Source organism: Amblyomma maculatum, chromosome 5 (genome assembly GCF_055883805.1).
Source record: "Amblyomma maculatum isolate TAMU_Amacu chromosome 5, ASM5588380v1, whole genome shotgun sequence".
NCBI lineage: Eukaryota > Metazoa > Arthropoda > Arachnida > Ixodida > Ixodidae > Amblyomma > Amblyomma maculatum.
In genome coordinates this window covers 56,215,742-56,235,068 of record NC_139348.1, presented here as the reverse complement: position 1 = coordinate 56,235,068, position 19,327 = coordinate 56,215,742, and the positions used below count along the sequence as shown (strand labels likewise).

At 43.6% G+C, this 19,327-nt stretch overlaps 1 protein-coding gene across 1 annotated transcript in view; it reads right to left on the bottom strand.

The window, feature by feature from the left end:
* The window catches only part of LOC146188355 (cell-death-related nuclease 7-like), a 105,251-nt gene that overhangs the window by 70,684 nt on the left and 15,240 nt on the right, over window positions 1-19,327 (bottom strand). The gene's annotated exons all lie outside the window — the stretch shown is intronic.

Here is a 19,327-nt window from a genome sequence, read left to right as displayed (position 1 = left end):
ACTCACACAAGCGACGCGACCTCAATAAATAGGGTGCACTATGGCGGTGTTTGACGACTCCCACCGAGCAGCGAATCGTCATTGGTTAGGCGCCGCCGAAAATTCAAGAAAAGACGAGCACTTTTCGGCCGATTGAGTCATCGTCGATGCCGGGTGATGAGAACGAAGGTGGCGCCGATGCGTTCAAGGTCACGCACTTTCCTCTCGCGGGGAAGGAGGCGTTTCTCCTATGGGCTTGATTCTGGAACCTATGCGGCACCGCGCGGGCTTCCGCGCCCACTTAATAAAAAGGTGCACCAATTTCTTGACCCTGCACCTTCCTTAAATAGTATTGTCTTACAATATTCTCAAACACACGTACATCATGAGCACATGCATGCGCGCACAAACTACATGGAGCAAATGCAAACATAACTCACATCCATTGAACAAGTTTCACAGATAGGAACCACAAATCATAAAATTCACAAATCCCTACAATGACGTTCACAAACACAACTCCTTGTCGTCAAGATACACATCAAAACAGCAACACAGAAACACACAGCTTTTCAATGCAAAGAGAACAGTCTCAAGGCACTCTTTCGCCTATATTTTCCATGCGCGATTTGCACCTTCTGTTTGGAAAAGGATGAGTTCTTTTCCACGTTTCAAGTACGCGAGTTTCCTTTCTGACAAAGCACATAATACTATTTAAGCACCCTATATATAAATACGAGAAAAAAGCACTACAGATAAATCCTCTATAAACGTATGCTGAATCGGTATAACTTTTCTTCATTTATTGTGTGACAGGATTTTCACACAATTGCAGTAATGTGTTTGGTATATGGTCTATATATTTGATCAAGAACACCTATATATAAGTTTAGATACGAAGCGATGTATGGTAATGGAAACCTGGTAAACAATGGCGACATAATGGATACCAGATCGGGGGATATTTCTCTGTTTAATATGTGACAGCCTGTTTGTAGTAGGAAGCATTAAATTTCCGAAAAGAAGTAACAGCGCCGAAGACAGAAAAGGAAAAGACAGGTAGTGCATTTAAATTGAATGTTTACTGCGCTGCCCGCTCCCTAATATAGTTCAGCAGCTATGCGCGACAATACAGCATTGTGCTCGTCGGTCCCCCTTCATGGATCACTGCCTTGTCGTGGCGGAGGGGCTTGCGAAACTCGATGAAGTGAGCTCTGCTGTGTAGGGCCACCCAAGATAGACAGGTCACGGCAGAGAGTTTTGACAAAATGTGATTCACTGGAGAAGGTAATAGCAACCCACTCCAGTATTTCCTGCCAAGAAAACCCTATGGCCAGTGACAATATCATTAAAGATATGGCGCCGGAAGATGAGCCCCTCAGGTTGGAAGGCGTCCCACATGTTACTGGGGATGAACAAAGTGTGATTCCTAGTAGCTCCAGGACGAATGAAGGGGCTGGACTAAAGCCAAAAGGACGCTCAGTTGTGGATGTGTCGGGAAGCGACCGGAAAGTCCGATGTTGCAAGGAGATTTATCACATAGCAACATGGAATGTAAGATCTATGACGCAAGGTAAACTGGATATCGTCAAGCGAGAAATGGACAGATTGAACATTGATATCTTGGGTATCAGCGAGCTCAAGTGGACCGGAATGGGAGAATTTAACTCCGGCGACCATTATGTCTTTTATTGTGGGCACGAATCCAAGAAAAGGAATGGGGTCGCTCTCATAGTAAACAGAAGAATGGGCAAAGCAGTGCTAGGGTACAACCCCGAAAATGACCGAATGATTTCACTACGGATCCAAGGTCACCCTTTTAACATAACAGTTATCCAAGTCTATGCACCGACCACTACTGCTGAAGAAGCTGACGTTGAGAGATTTTATGCCGACCTACAATGCCTTTTAGACCGAACCCCATCATCAGAGGTCGTTTTTCTAATAGGAGACTGGAATGCTAAGGTCGGGAGTGAAGAAATATCCGGAATTATACGCAAGTTTGGTCTTGGCGAGCCAAATGAAGCTGGGCAGAGGCTAGTAGAGTTTTGTCTAGAAAACAACCTGACCATAGAGAATACTCATTTTCAACAGCACAAGAGGCGGCTATACACATGGACTTCACCGGACGGCCTGTACAAAAATCAGATCGATTATATTCTTTGCCGGCAGAGATGGATAAGCGCTATACAAGCAGTAAAAACAAGGCCTGGGGCCGATTGTGGCAACCATCATCAGCTTCTTGTTGCCAAAATTAAGCTTCGATTGAGGAAAACGCAGAAAACTAGAAGGCCTTTCAGGTATGATCTGGATCAAATTCCATTAGAATATGCTGTGGAAGCGAGGAATCGATTTCAAGAATTAGATCTAGAAGACAGAGAACCCGAAGAGATGTGGACTGATGTTCGTGATATAATACAATAAGTTGCTACTAAGGTAATTCCAAAGCAAAAGAAATTCAAGAAAGCAAACTGGTTATCTGAAGAGGCTTTGCAAATAGCTGAGGAAAGGAGGATGGCAAAAGTTATGGGGGAAAGAGAAAGATACAAGGTTCTCAATGCGGATTTTCAGAAAATAGCAAGGAGAGATAAGAATGCCTTCCTGAACATACAGTGCCAAGCAGTTGAGGACAACAGCCAATTAAGGAACACAAGAGCTCTGTATAAGACAATCTTAGATATCAAAGGAAGCTTCTGTGCTAAGCTAGCCGTGTTAAAGGACAAACGAGGCAAGGACCTCACTGAAGCCTCAGAGATAAAGAAGAGGTGGCAGGAATACACAGAAGAACTGTACAAAAAGGGCCCGAATGTGCAAACCCAACATAAGACGGTTGCGATTACTGATCTAGAGCCGGGCATCCTGAAGAGTGAAGTTGAATGGGCCTTAGCCATCCTTGCTAAGAACAAAGCTAGAGGAATTGATGGCATTCCAGGTGAGTTGCTTCAAAACCTCAAACATGATGCTGTTAACATTCTGCATACATTATGTCAGAAGATTTGCACAACCCTGCAGTGGCCACAGGATTGGAGGTCAGTTTACATACCCATTCTTAAGAAAGGCAGTGCCAAAGATTGTTCCAACTACCGCACGATCGCGCTTATTTCGCATGCTAGCAAGGTGATGTTGAAAATCCTCCAAGAAAGGCTGCAGAAGTATGTGGATCGGGAGCTTCCGAACGTGCAAGCTGGGTTGCGCAAGGGCAGAGGAACTAGAGACCAAATTGCCAACCTTCGTTGGATCATGGAAAAAGCAAAAAAGTTCCAGAAACCCATCTACTGCTTTATTGATTATGCGAAAGCATTTGACTGCGTAGATCACAGCAGATTGTGGAAAGCTCTCAGAGAGATGGGAGTTCCAGTTCACCTCATCTGTCTCCTCAGCAACCTCTATGAAGGACAAGAGGCCACAGTCAGAACTGGACATGGTCTTACTGATTGGTTTCCGATTGAGAAAGGAGTGAGGCAAGGCTGCATACTGTTGCTCTGCCTATTTAACCTATATGCAGAGTGCGTCATGAGGAAGGCCGGTCTGGACGAGTCTCCAGCTGGAGTGAAGATTGCTGGAAAACGTATCAACAACCTTTGATATGCGGATGATACCACTTTAATGGCTGAAAGTGAAGTGGAACTCATGAGACTTTTGATGCGCGTAGAAGAAAAGAGTGAGAAGTTTGGGCTTAAACTGAACATTAAAAAGACAAAGATCATGTCGTCTTGCCCTGTCAAGTCCTGGAGCATCAATGGACAAGAAGTGGAAGCTGTGACAGATTTTCTCTTCTTGGGCTCCAAGATTACCTCAGAAGGAGACTGCAGCCATGAAGTTAGGAGACGCCTGCTTCTGGTATAGAGAGCAATGGTTAGCCTTGACCGCCTAGAAAAGAGCAGAGACATTAGTCTGCCAACCAAAATCCATATAACTCGTGCTATGGTCTTTCCAGTTGTTATGTATGGATGCGAGAGTTGGACTGTGAAAAAGGCTGACCGCCGAAGAATTGCGCCTTTGAATTGTGATGCTGGAGAAGACACTTGAGAGTTCCTTGGACTGCCAGAAGATCAAATCAGTCAATATTGTCGACCATAAACCCTGACTGCTCATTGGACGGTCAAATTCTAAAGTTAAAGCTCAGCTACTTTGGTCATCGGATGAGAAGAGAGGAGTCGCTGGGGAAAGCTTTGACGTTGGGAAAGGTTGAGGGTCGCCGGAGAAGGGGTAGGCAGCGAACGCGATGGCTAGATGGCACCCTCGAGGCCTCGAGGCACTGCAGATTAAGGTATGTGATGTTAGGAAGATAGTGAGAGACCGGAAAGCGTGGCGTGACATGGTCCATAGGGTCACGGAGAGTGGGACACGACTGAACGACTGAACGGACGCTCGTCGGTCATCGATCGTGCCTGTTGCATTCCTCAGGGTTCACTTTAAAGTGAGGGATTAAACTTCTCAATGAAGGTACTCAAGTTTACGCGAACACCGACATTGTAGCAACGAACGACAGTTGCTGGAATCAGCTGAAATCATTTGCGATATACTTCAGCACATCTTGCGGGACAAAGAAAAGTAAAAACCAGGTGTCAGTGATGCTGAGTGTACACAAAGAACACAAGATATATCTGTGTGGTAAAAGAAAAGAGATGAGGCGGCTTGTCAGCATCGGCCACAAGCAACCAATTAAAATTGTTCACGGCATCGCTCTCTTCATCCCAAACATCGCCTCGATGTTCCAAATCAAACAAAGGTGTCCATAAACATAAGAAATGTAGATATTGGTCTTTAGCGAGCGTATATTGTTGGATTGGAAACATGCACCTAAGGCCACCTTTTTTGCTTTTATACCGGATGAGAGACTACAGCCATGTTCCTGCATATCGCAGTAGGGATATTTCAATATTGCGCTTGCCGTGCCCACAGTTGTTTTTGGAAGTAATGAAAAGTGTTTATCACTGCATTGTTAATCTATTGCCCTGCAATAGAGACGTCATACCTAGTCCGGGTCCTTCTACTGCAGAAATGCTTGAAACAACAATGGAGGAATGGAGAGAACTTAAAAAGAGTGTGGCCACAAGAAACAGTCGCCTAAACGAAACTATTGGTAAACTGACTCCCATTGACAGTAAAGTGGATAATATTTCAACCATGGTCACGAACTACACAACCAAAGTCTAGGAGTCAGTAAGTATGCGCGTTCGTGCATTGAATACCAGTGTCGCAAGCCGCCTCCTTTACATCAGCCGGCGCCACTACAGCATTTTTCGTGCCCGTACCGAGCATTCGATCGTGTTGGCCTCGATTTGAATGGACCTTCCTCGTAAACACCTGCAGGGAATCGTTAGATCACCGTGGCTGAAGATCACCTTACTCACTATGCGGAGACAGCAGCACCCCACTGAGCACAGAATATCTTTTAGCTGTCTTGATATGTCTATATTGGTCATATATATCTTGAGCTATCAAAGACATCTACAAGACGTCGCTTGGTTCTAGTCTAGAAGACATCATCGGCAAGATGTCTGGAATCTGTCTTGTGAAGAATTTTTATGTCTTCAGCTACGCAAGACAGTTATTAGCCGGCTTATGCAAGATGTCTTCTAGAGTTCTGCTTCAGAAGTCTACCATACTTCCTCACAAGACGTTTCAGGATCACATATGCGCCTGTAGTGCAATATGTACACAATTTAACTGGACGACACTGTTCTGCATACTCTAAGTATAAATTGTCGAAGGTTCGTTCTAGCATTGTTACAGCTCGCAGAGTGCTGTATCCAAAGTGCCTGCGCTTTTGAATTAAGCATGCAATCTGGGCTGTTTCCAGCATGCAGGACTAATATGACACCAAGAAATGCTGTTTAGGCGATGGGTATCTGAACATAATGTACAAAAGTCGCTGACACCTTCATTTCTGCATCGTTTAATTGGTGCAGCCCATATAGCCACACCTGTGTTCGACCTCGCTGGGCGCAGCTCCATTCCGCCGGAAGACTCCAAACCCCGAGTGTTCACTACGAGAAAGTAAGTTAGCGATGTATCCGTTGGGAATAAAAGCCAGTAGTTCGCACAGAGGAACGATTTGCTGGGCCGATGTTAATACGGAACGCCAGCTATGCACGATTCGCCATTCCCAAACTTCGCGCATGATTCGCGCGCCGTGGCCTTTTTGCACCCCTCCACTTTACAGCGAGATAGAAAATATGCGCCAAAATAATTACGCAAGACGCAGGTTATATTTACCGTTTTGAAACAAATACGTCGTAAGCAACAGTTACATTTTACTTGTAAAGCTTGTTTTATGAAATATATTTCAGATTTCTATTGTTTTTAAAGTTATTGTATCAATGCGCTGCTCGGCCGCCGGCCATTTCGTCGTGTCTAGTCGTGTCTGCACGTTAGGCCGTTGGTTTGTGACTGCGTTGAAAATGTATCCCGCACAACGGCTGCTACTTCTGGCTGCAAGGAAAGCTTCGCTGGGTGAGTAAGAAATTGGTTCTTCTTAATGAGTCACTTAATGGAGCAGTAAAGTGACCGAGTGTTTTCTTTTTCCGATAAAAATGCTGCAGGGACCGTTGTTTGTATCCGCCGGCGCAGGCTGCATGGGCAAGCAAGATAGCGCGCGAGGACCGTTTAGTCAGTACGAAAGGCAGTGTTTTATGGCGCATCTAGTTTTGTGCATGCAGGAAGGTTTCGCGCTTGTAATTCCGCTCGCCGCGTTTCGTGAACTGCCATTGGCGGCGGAACCTCGCGATGTAATTCTTCAAAATGAGCTTGGCGATCCGACGTCTTTCGTTGATTGCCGCTGGTTCTAACACTTTCCCAGGAAACACAACTGAGCACGAAAGTCTGCATGCTTAGTGTGGCCTTCACTCTGCAGCAAGATACAGAGAATACGCACCGTCGAGTGGAAGCCGTGCATTGTTTATGGCAGCCTGCAGAGCTCTATACGCGCTAAGTTATGCCGCGGTTGCGAAAAAGAAAAAGAACGATCTCAATAAGACGCCTTAAGGCTGTTTCACATGATGCGACGCGCACGAAAAATTTCGGTCCAGTCGCAGTGTCGTTGCGGCGCAAATCGTAACAGCCCTTTCACATGCTAGCGGCACCAGCGATTTCTGTCGGTGCGGCACGAGCGGCGGCACCATCATATTTTACCAAACATAAAGGTAAAACACGCGTAAGAATAAATGTAGTATTTAATTTATGTTTTTTTATCAAAATATCAAACACTTTATGCAAAATAGGCATTTTTAACTTTTCCGTTTTGTACGCAATTACGTACAACAGTCACATCAGGCTGAATTCCATAGGCTGGCGGCCGTCTCGTTCGCAACGATCGCTGCGACGGGAGCGGCGTGCGACCAACATGTTGGAAGTCTGTCGCAGCCGCTCTGCGACGGGAGCGGCGTGCCCTTCTGTCGCTGTGCGGCTGAAATCGCACACTGCTGCGGCGAGAATCGCATCATGTGAAACGGCCTTTAGAGGGGAGGGTAAGGTGCATTCTGGCCACAGCGACTCTCCCAACTGCTAGCAAAATACTCTCGGCCTGTTCACAGGCACAAGTTGAAACACATATGGCGAGATAGGAACGGCGTACAAACATTCTGCAGTGATTTAATTTTAATAGTTCATAAAATGTTTACAGTCAGGCATTACATTGCCACAACAATACTATAGTCCGTATATATTCAGTGATTAAGGGATTTTACATTTTCATATAATCAGAAAGCACAATTTAGTTCTTTTTATGTTCCTGAACTGCATGCTATGTGATGTGCTGGTGCTCTATTTGCTTTGGTCTTCAAGGTTTTTTTTTCTTTTTATTTGGCAGAAATGTTTTAAGAAATTAAGCTTCAGTTCAATTGGTACAGAAGGAAGTCGAAAGCAAATCTTTCGGAGGGACCTCGTATAACGAAAAGCCTATTATTAATACACAAAAACATATCAATTTCATTTGTTTTCTTGCTTCAGGGCCAATAGACTCTTCCTGTCCAGAACTTTGAAAAGAAAAGAAAGTACTGAATCTTAATTTACTTTTAAGGCGTATAGAATGTAGCCATGTTATAATATGGGTTCAGTGTATGCCTTCTGGCTGTCCTCAACAACAAAGCTGTGACTCCACGCAAACCTTTTGATAGCATATAGAATCCTCCCGAAGTGAAGGTGTTTGGCATCAAAGGTGAAATGCCTTCATTTAATTTAATGCTGTTTTTCATATTGTGCTGTTGTGTCTGTGTTTGATGCTCTTGTTTTTTTTTGTGTCTTCGAGAATTTTCAAGTAAACAAAACACTTACCCAACAGCTCAAGCAAGTGAGCTATGCATTCTTTTTTTCTTGCTCTGGGTGCATGCTCACTGTTTAAAATATTGCTTTCATTTGTTCTAGGAAAAACTGGTGATGCATACATACATACATAGGTACCTACATATATACATGCATAGATACATACATAGGTAATGCATCCATACATAGATACATGATACATAGATTTATTTCTTCTCTACATATGTCAAATGAAACACTTGGCAAACTCAGAGGCAGAAACCTTACCCAGCATAGAAAGTGACTCTCGATAAAAAAAAGAATGGATAAATCAGGAAAATGGTGGTTTTCTTCATGTGTGTCGGTGAGGACAAGGAAATGTTTAGCCCTCGAGGTCATCAAGGAGTTTTTAATATAAATATATTATACTCAGCACTGTTTTGTGCTGCTAGTGCGTGTCTTGGTTAAACATATTTCTATTGTGTACTCAGTACTCTCAACCTTATGTGACATATTTTGAGGTTAAATTCTTATCCCATAGTGGAATTTGTGCCAGTGATTTGTAGTCAGTGATTTGCTTTATTAAACTTCACAAGAAATCGTTAAAGCATTGGAACACCTTGCAGACTGCCACCATCTCCACGGCTGCCTAGCAACTATCCTTTTCCTGTCTGTGCTGCAAACACAACTTAGCGATGATGGCCACGGGACTGACATCTCACTGGGCAGTCGCGGGCTACTGACTGAACACACAGGTATGGTTTGACTGTGCCAAAAATTTCGATTTGCCAACAGTGGGACTTTTTCTTTCTGTTTGGGAGCTCATATATCTAAATCATGCTTTTGATTTTAATCCCGGCAGGTGTGACATGGAAAGCCTTCAACACCAATGAAACTTAGTTTTGCCGACGTCACAAAAGAGTGGTTGGTGTTTGCCTTGTGACAAAGACCAAGTCCACATCTAAAGGCGCTGGGAAGCCACCATGAACAGTGCCACAATAGCAAGCAGCTGGGATCAAGGCACCTTCTGTGCTCTGTTACAACTCAAGTTTAAAGCTTTGTAATTTTGCAAAGGTAGGCCTCCAACAATTGACAGAGAGGAGCCTCCCAATCAATTGAGCCACAAAGGAATTCCCCCTTTCATGGCAGTAGGTGACAAAAAAGAGGCAGTGCAGCTGGTGGTCAGTACCGATAAAGGAAAAGCTGCCCAGTCTAGTTAGCTGTGGACAAGGGCTGGAGTGGTACCAGTGTTGAGAACGATTTGATTGGCAGAAAAGCCTCCTTTGAGGGATATTCGCCCCTTCATTCTTAATTTGTAACTGTCTGCAGTGGATCTGATAGCCCCGGAAGTTTTCTTTTTTTTTTCAATTTTCTCTGCCCTCCAGGGGTTGTACAGAATAAGAGATGCACAACCCATGCCAGCTCCCTCATTTTACAATGATTTCATGCCAGAATGTTCGCAGTGGTATTTAGACCTTGTTTGGTTTTTTTTCAATGCCTTTTCTCCATGCATAATAACAGGCTATTTAGCATAACACAGTCGCACACAAGACAGAGGACACCACACCAGCACTTAAAACTGTCCAGCGGAAAGCAGCCGATATACATAGCCTACTCAGGTGATGCGCACGGGTACAAGGCAACATCGAAACAGCACCAATTTTGTCAAACTATGCGTGAGAACTTTTTCTTCAGTCTCATAAGAAAAACCAATTTGCTGCTGACACAGCTGCAACCTGCTTTTTATATGAAGGGCTTCTAGTGTTTCATGAGCCGTTAGCCACAGTTTTAACAATTGGTGCAAGAGAAGTCGCTCACCTTCATTGTTAATGTATTTTGCATGTTCCCTAAGTTGGCCATTCATGCAGAATCCTGCCTGTGCAAAATAAGATTTTTCTACATGACAGTAGAATTTTATAGACGGTGGTGCACTTTACGAAATGCTGGTCATGTCTCTTCTGACAGCCGACCTGTTTGCTTTCGTAGCTTATGTGATGGCTTAGCTGAGCAAGCTTTCAGGGAGCAGAGGATACCATCTATACATTAAACAGGTTCGAGCTGTGTCAGCAACACTTCCGTTTTTCTTTAAGGCTGAACAGATATTTCTCATACCTGCTTTGATAAGATTGGTGCTGTTTTCCTGTTGCCTTGTACATGTGCACATCAGCAGTGAAAGCTATGGATCAACTGCTTGCCCCTAAATAAACAGTTGTAGTAAGTACACGTGGTGTCTTCTTTCGTGTGTGTGTCTGTGTTATGCTAAATACCTTTTTTATTTCTGAAAACCAACTATCTCAGCAGTTAACTTCCTTCTTTTATACCAGCAGAATGTGAAGAGCAGCACCGTGCAACACTGATTTTTTTATTTCTTTTTTTTTGCTGTGCCTTCTGTACTCCTCGCAAGCTGTTTGCTGCACTACAAAAGGTAAGGGCAGTTTGTGCCATCATGGCTGGTTCATGCTGCCCTTACCTTTTGTAGTGCTGCAAACAACTTTTGAGATGGAATATAGTGGTTGGTATGTATAATAACAGGGATGCAAACCTTTTGCTCCTTCTTTTTTTTTCCCTTATGGTGCCTTCTAGTGTTTCTTGTAGAGTGATGTACGACCCTTACCTGCTACCTTTTCCTTAGTGCTTTTTAGTTATGATAGTAGAATGTAACTAGGACAGGCATGCAGCCATTGCATTTTTTTTTTCAGTGCATTCTAGTCATGCTAACAGGAATAGCAGCAGTGAAGCAGTCTTGGCTTCGTTTTTTGCAATGTGGATTTTTTAATGGATTTGATGTCGTGCCTAATGCTCAAGTGTTTATACAGTTTCTACAAGATTTATGTATGACCAGGATTCAGTTGGTGACATGCATGCACATATAGTATTATGAAATGTAACACTGGTCATGATGGTCCTTTGTGAAAGCACCTTTTTCTGTGTACTGAAGCTTTTTCATTAGAATTTGTTGCTTTGTTTTATTTTGTACAAACATTATGCAGATAGTTCGTTTAACCACTCAACCAGTTTTGTACACTTTTGCATACCTACCCCTGTTTATTTCTAGTCTTTTTCCTGTTCTTGTTTGGAGTATGGATGTTTTCATTGTTTTTGTAAAGAGATCATTTTAAGCTTGGACAGAACTGCATTATTATTTTGTCATTTTCATACCACTTGTAGTGTCTAGTTTCTGTGCTTTTAACTTCGTAGTGCATTGTTGAAAAAAATCAAATATATGATTTACACATTTTGTTTCCTAGTACCTTTTGCAGTTATTGCCAAATCTCCCAAACAGCACCCAACGATGGCTGTCCACCGTGCAGTGTGGCATGTTTTGTAACAAAGAATGTGTACAGATCTCACTTACTGTTTGCAGTTTTAATGTCTGTGAGAATGAATGACAATGTGCATCATTCTTTTCATGTCATGTGTTGGCTCTTTCTGGTGTTTTCTTCCTTGGTACAATATTAGGCTTCAGAGAACCACATTTTGTCATTTGCATACTGTTGCTTGCGGCTTTCCTTGTTTTTAACATGCGTGAGATTGTTTAAGTTGCCTATTTGCAATGTATAATGCTGAGGAAATTAAAGAGTTCTGTAGTTTACTCATGTCATTTTCTAGCATTGGGTGCAGTTATTACCAAACTTTCCAAAGAGCCCCTGATGGCCATTAACAGTGAAATTTGGCACGCTTTGTAATAAAAAACATACAGTTCTCATTACTAGACAACAGTTGTAGTGCGTGAGAATTAATGATTTACAATTGTACATCAGTTTAGCTTGCATCATAACTGAATGTGTGAAAGAGCACTGTGGGTGTGTGACGGCGATGCGGCTTTAGTTGTAGTAGCATCTGATGAGACTATATTTTATGTCTGACAGTGGTGTTGAAAAACTCTGCAAATACATAAGCATTTCAGACAGTTTTGCGAGAAATAGCAGGGAATAAATAATTTAGAGCATTGCAGGAGATTCTAGAGCTCATTTTAGACATTCAGAATCTATTTTAATGATTTCTAGATGATGACTTGCAAGACGTCTTGTAGCTTAAAAAAAAGTGGATGCATTAGCTGAGCTAGAAGGCAGCTACAAGATGTACCAAGACATGTAAAAACGTCTTTCATATCTTGTCAATGCATCTTTTAAATGTCTATCAGCTGTCTTGGGTGCCACTTCAGATGTCTATAAGGTGACTTGTTTATCTTGGCAAGATGCCTTATAGCTATCTGCTAGACTGACTTACGTTTAGTATGTTATTTGTCTTCCAGATTTCTAGGAGATATCTTGCAAGACGTCTTGTAGCCTAAAAAAGTGGGTGCGTTAGCTGAGTTACAAGATCACTACAAGAAATATCAAGACATCTGGCAATGTCTTGCATATCTTGTCGAGACATATTATATACGTTTAGTAGCCATCTCAGAGGTCTACTGAGACATCTATCAGGCATCTTGCTTGTCTTGGCAAGACAGTTTATAGCCGTCTCATAGATGGGTTGGTGTTTACTGGGACTTCAGGGTGGCACCAGATCCTATATCGCGTGCTTTTTTCTTCATCATTTCATTCTGCGGCACGGGGCCACAGTGAACTTCTGAGTTATCGAGGCAAATCTTTTCTATTCGAGATTGTCGAAGCGATCCTACACGAATGTCAAACTTTCCACCGGACAGCTAGAGCGTACCACCCTAAGCCCAAAGGCCTCACAGAGTGCTTTAGTCGCACACTGCGTGACATGATGTCCCAGTAAATTACCTCCAATACTCCAATTGGGAAAAGATTCTTCCATTTATCACCTATGCCTACAACATCGGCGTTCAAGTAACTACCGGATTCTCGACATCTTTTCTGCTGTATGCGCGTGAACCTTCTTCTCCACTCGACACCATCTTTTCCTACCATCCTGATATCTGAGAGTATACATCACTTTCAGCAGCTGCCAGGCACAGTGAAGAATGCTGCAAGCTGGCTCGCTCGATTACTTCGGACTAGAAAGCCCAGAAGAAAGCGCACAGCGACAGCCGCCACTGTGTCCCCAATTCTCTCCCGGTTCTCACGTATCGCTCTGGGTCCCGCCGATATCACCCGGTCTTACTAGCAAGTTTAATTCCAAGTACCACTGACCCTATCTAGTGCTCCAACAGACTTCTTACTTCAATTACCTAGTTGAACCGCTAGCCGCTTCTGCCGGCCTTCACCGCCGCGGGTGTGAGGTTGTTCATGTCAACCGCTTAAAGCCTTATTACGATCCTGCTATCATTTCGTCTCCTTGAGCCGCCAGGATGACTCCTCTTCTCTGCGGGGGCCATGTTGTAAAGAAGTTTTGATTAAGGTGGCAGATCGCCGAGAAAAAGGAAGTGGTTCGGCGGACTAGCTGTCTACAAGTCAAGCCATCACCGCTTCTGTCTTGCTCGCTACCAGATCCTGGATCCCCGCTTAACAGCTCTTTTCCGAGGGTCATGCGCGAAATATGGGCCTAGATGATCGACTGAGTGACCCTGTCGAATTCCGTTTCAAGGTCGAGTCCGAGGATTGCTTTGGTGGAACAGATCTTGTCGTCCCGCATGTGATGTTTCAGGTAGAGCATAGCATCCTGCGTCGAGGGGTCAGGCCAAAATTTAATGAAGATGGGAAGACACCTGTCACTTTGATATGGGTGTTTGCTCCATTACGGAATGCATGTTTCATTACTCTGCCCATGCATAAAGGGAGCGAGATTGGCCTCAAAGTCCTAAAGCTAGGAGCCTTGCCGGATTTGGCGATGAGTACCGTCTTCTCGGTCTTCCACTGCTTCAGCGCGGAGCCCTCCCTCCATCGTTCATGCATATATTCCGTGAGCTTGTTCAGGGTGTTGTTGTCCAAGTTTCTCATAGTTCATTTCATTTTATTACCTTAAAGACCCCTCGCGGGGTAATACATAAGGAGTGGGATGAGCAAAAAGGTACACGACATTGCAATATATGTGATAATGCACAAAAACGTTGTTAAGATTGCTAGCAAATTTATAAAGGGCAGGTGATGTCGACGATATGCTGGGGAAGGCCGTTCCAATCTTTAGCTGCACGTGGGAAGAAGGAGGCTGAAAAAGTAACAGTTCGGGCACTTGGGCGAAACGCTTGAAGCATGTGGCTAGTGCGCTGGCAAGTGTAAAATGCTGGCGTGATGTAGGGGGCACCGTCAAGTGATGAGTGAAAGAATTTGTGGTACAGTGATAGCGTGGCTATGCGACGACGAACGGAAAGAGGCGATAGTGCTGATTTAGCTTTTAGGGCTGAAACACTGACGTCGTACGAGTAAGAAGAATGAATGAACCTCGTAGCGTGGTTTTGAACGGCCTCTAGATCATTTATGAGGTTAATTGCGGATGCATATTCCCGTATTGCGGATGCATATTCAAGTTTAGGTCTAATGAGTGACTTGTAGGCGATCAATTTCACGTGATGCGAGGTGAGGAGAAGGTGACGTTTAAGAAATCCCAGAGTTTTGTTTGCAGATGATATCACGTTAGCAACATGTGCATTCCATGTTAGGTCACTAGATAATGTGACGCCTAAGTACTTGAAAGATGATACAGATTCTATGGACTCGTTAGCGATTTTGTAATGGAAGGCATGACTCTTTGCGACGGGTAATGGAAAGAAGCTTGCATTTTCTAGGGTTCAGGGTAATAAGCCAATTTTTGCACCACTGTTCAATTTGGTTAAGGTCCTGCTGGAGGGCTTCTTGATCAGTTGTGTTTGTTATTTGGCGGTAAATTACGCAGTCGTCAGCGAACATTCGAATTTGGCAGGATACATGTTGTGGGAGATCGTTAATATATATTAAAAACAATAGGAGCGCACGAACGCAGCCTTGTGGGACGCTGGATGTTACAGGGAGAGGGTGGGAAGAGTGGTTGTTCACAATGACTGACTGAAAACAATTTGTTAAGAAGGCCTTGATCCAGTTTAGCACATTAGGATGTAAATTTAGAATAGAAAGTTTTTGTATTAATCGCTGATGTGGCACTTTATCAAATGATTTAGCGTAATCCAGAAAGATGGCGTCAACTTGAAGGTTAGCGTCCAGGTCAGCATGTAAGTCGTTGAGGAACATGGCTAGTTGTGTTTGGCATGAATACCCCTAGCGGAAACCGTGTTGGGATGGATGGAACAAATTCTTAGAGTCTAAGAAGTCCATTGCCTGAGAGTATATGACATGCTCCATAATCTTGCATGGGACGCTAGTTAGAGAAATTGCACGGTAGTTTAGGGGGGGATTTTTGTCACCTGATTTGTAGAGTGGAACGACCTTCCCAAGTTTCCAGCTTTCCGGAATAATACCTGTAGAGAGTGATTGCGAAAACAATAATTCTAGATACACTGCACTAAAGCACTTCGTGTTTTTTAGTAGTTTAGTGTTTATCTCGTTGAGGCCGGCTGACGAGGAAAGTTTCATTTTCTCAATTAAAGACGAGATGCCAGTTGAAGAAAAAGTTATTGCGTCCATCGGTGAGGTGGCATTAGTAGGAAGGATCCTTGGAGGCGGGTGGCGCTCCTGGGTGAAAACTGACGAGAACGCCGTATTGAAGATGTTAGCGCATTCTGTGTCGGAGGCTTGAATACCGGATGCATGAGTGAGGGTTATTGAGTGTGATGGTCCGGGATTGATAGCGCGCCAAAATTTTATGGGGTTATCGCATAGCATGCGCGGTAGGTCGCTGTTAAAAAATGCGTGTTAAAAAAAGCAGACGCAGATAGTTGTATGCACAGTACCAGAGGTGCTAGGATTGAACGGAAAGATGGAAAAGGATGTGGTGACAGTTAATCAGGACATAAGAAAGTTAAGCCTGGAGAAGCGTTTCGAAGTGGGTGAGGTTAACAGGGAGGTACATAAAGCAGGTTTTGGTAGGGCTTTTAAGCGAGATGGCATTCATTTTAAAAGAAGGGTGGGAGCAGAGATCGGCTGGCGCCTGGCAGGCAGGGCTGTAGCTTTTTTAGGGGGTCCGCGAGGACTCCGTGCACAGAGGTAGTTAGAAGTGAAGCAGAAGAAAGTGTAATAATGGAGGCTGAGCCCCCAAAAATGGCAAAGAGTAGGTCGAGAAAGAAAAGTACAAAAAAGAAATTTAACACTAGGATCAGCTACATACACATTCAAGGAGGTAGAAAAAGAGCAAAATGGCTAGAGATAGAACAGCAGTTGAACCATGACAAAATAGGTGTGTACGCTCTTTGCGAGACTAATCTCAGGGATCTAGAAGATCCGCCGTTTATAGAAGGCTACATCTGGGAATGGTGCAACAGAACGAGAACGGAAAAAAAGGGTGGAGGGGTAGGCATGTTGATACACCAGGGAACAAATTGGCAAAGAGTTAAATCATCTTGTAAAGAACATATCTGGGTTTCAGAAACAATTGCCGGCATAAGGAAATGGCTAGGGGTAGTTTATTTAGGAACAGGACATCCAATGCAGGCAAGAAAACAGGGATCTTGTTGAATGTCTCAGTGACGATATAAGCCAGTTTGGAAACGGCGCCAATATTATTCTACTGGGGGACATGAACGGCCACATCGACGATCTGGATGGGTACACGGATTGTAACGGCAAGCTAATGCTAGATTTCTGTGAGCGACACGATCTAGTTATAGTAAATAGAGAAACAAAATGTGAATGCCAAATAACGTGGGAATTCCGCAACCGGCAGACGACCATTGGCTGTTGTCTAATGTCGCAGGAAATTTATAGGAAGGTCACAAAAATGGAAATAGACGAAGAAGGGGAGTGTAGTCTAGGAAGTGATCATAAACGTATTAGTCTGCAGATGGGGCCCTTGATGAAAAGAGAAATGGAACTTAGACAAAACGTAAATGCAAAATTAAACGACGATCAAATAGCGCAGATAGCTGCAGACATAGAGGAAGCAATAGAGAAAAGCCCCATGGAAGACTGGGATTATGAACAGGTAGAACTAATCATAAGGAGGAAAATTCAGGAGGTTCAAGTAGCAAACCGCTGGAATGGAAAGAGGAAGCCACGGAGCTGGTGGAATAAGGAAGTCAGGGAAGCTTTTGAACAACGACGGGCTGCTTCGAGGGAAAACCAAATGGCAAAGAAAACACAGGTATCTCAGGAGGAAATCGACCAAAAATGGGAATCATATCGACAAAAGAAACTTCAAGTGCAGGTCCTCGTCCAAAGTAAGATAAGACCGTCCACCGATCGCTGGATGGCTTATATACACGATGCCTCTAGAGGCGGAGCAAGAAAATTCTGGAACCATGTCAGCTGGCTAGGGACGAAGAATCGAAGAAAGCAGGATCGGATTCAAGATAACGAGGGAAATTGTTTAAAGGGAGATAACGCAGTGAACTACACTACATCAGTTATAGCCGAGTCATTTAAGAGCGACGATAGGGTAATCTCCGCAAATTAGGAAGCAACACAAAGTAGAAGAATACAAAGCAGCTTAGAACTGACCAATCTAACTGGAAAAAGGCAGAAAAAATATTCCAAAAACACATCTACAGGAATAGGTGGAATTCCGATCAAGCTAATTAATGAACTCGGTCCAAAAAGTAAGGAAACGTTGTTAAAAGCTCTGGAAACAGTCATAACGAATAAGCGAATTCCGGACAGCTGGCAGCAGAGTAAAATGAATTTGATTTATAAAGGAAAAGGAGACAGGACGCACATAAAATCCTACAGGCCGATTACCATAACATCTGTTATGTACAGATTAGCCATGCAGGCGGTGAAATTAAAGGTGCAAGCATGGGTTGAAAGTAACAAGATACTCGGAGAACTCCAGAACGGCTTTAGAAATGGTAGGCGCTTAGATGATAGCCTGTTCGTGCTCACCCAATGCATCGAAATACCTAGAGTGGAAAATAGACCTGTGTATTTGGCCTTCCTGGAGATAGACGGGGCGTACGACAACGTAGGCAGGGAACTCCTGTGGAACATATTAAAAGAAGAAGGTATCGATTATGAGACAATAGAGTTCCTACAGGTAATATACAGGAATGACAAAGTAGAAATTACGTGGGAAAGGATAAGAAGTACGGAGGATGTCAAAGTATGCAAAGGATTAAGACAAGGGTGTCCTCTATCACCGGTGCTGTTCATGCTTTATATGAGAAACCTGGAACTGAGGATACAAGACAGTAACCTAGGTTTTAACCTGTCATATAGATTAGGTGAAAAGGCGGTAGAGCAGCACCTCCCCGGTTTGATGTATGCAAACGATATTGTGCTGCTAGCTGAAAGTCTGGAAAAATTGCAAGCTCTAAGTATTGCGGAGAGGAAGGGGACGCTCTAGGCTTCAGTTTCAGCGCAGTTAAGCCGGGTCTGATGATTTTCAACGGCGCGGCTGATCAGGGTTTTAACATACAAGGCCTTAAAATACCTAGAGTAGCAGAATATAAATATCTGGGGGTATGGATAAACGAAGGATTGGCATTCATTGTACAGCATGAGCAATCACTTAAGGCCAAAGGGCGAAGGAATGCCGGGATAATGAAGCATAAGGCATTGTGGGGATACAATAGGTATGAGGTTTTGAGGGGTATTTGGAAAGGAATAATGGTGCCCGGACTTACTTTCGGAAATCCGGTTTTGTGCCTAAAATCAGAGGTACAGCCGACATTAGAAACAAATCAGAGATCCGTTGTGCGATTAGCACTAAGTGCCGACGGCAAAACTACAAATGAGGCGGCACAGGGAGATATGGGCTGGGCATCTTTCGAAGTACGGGAAGCTCAGAGTAAAATATTATATGTGGAACTCCTGAGGAAATTGGACAGTAACAGATGGGCTGAAATATACCTGTACCTAAAAAGCGTTGACTCACAATGGAGAAAAAGAACTAGGAAACTAACTAGTAAGTATGCTAGTAACAAGGACGGAGAAATAAAGAGCATTAAGCAACAGGTGAAAAACACCGAAGGTAAAAATTGGGTAAATTCGATGGAAAAGAAAGAGTGTGGAATTATACCGAAAGTGGAAAATGCAGATCAGGAAGGAAGATCTCTTTGGTAACTCAAGAGGGAGTGCTCTACTTTTTGAAGCTAGATCAGGGTGCCTTAGAACACGCAGCTACAAAAAGAAATTTAACAATGTAGATGACGCATGTGCTGTATGTGGAA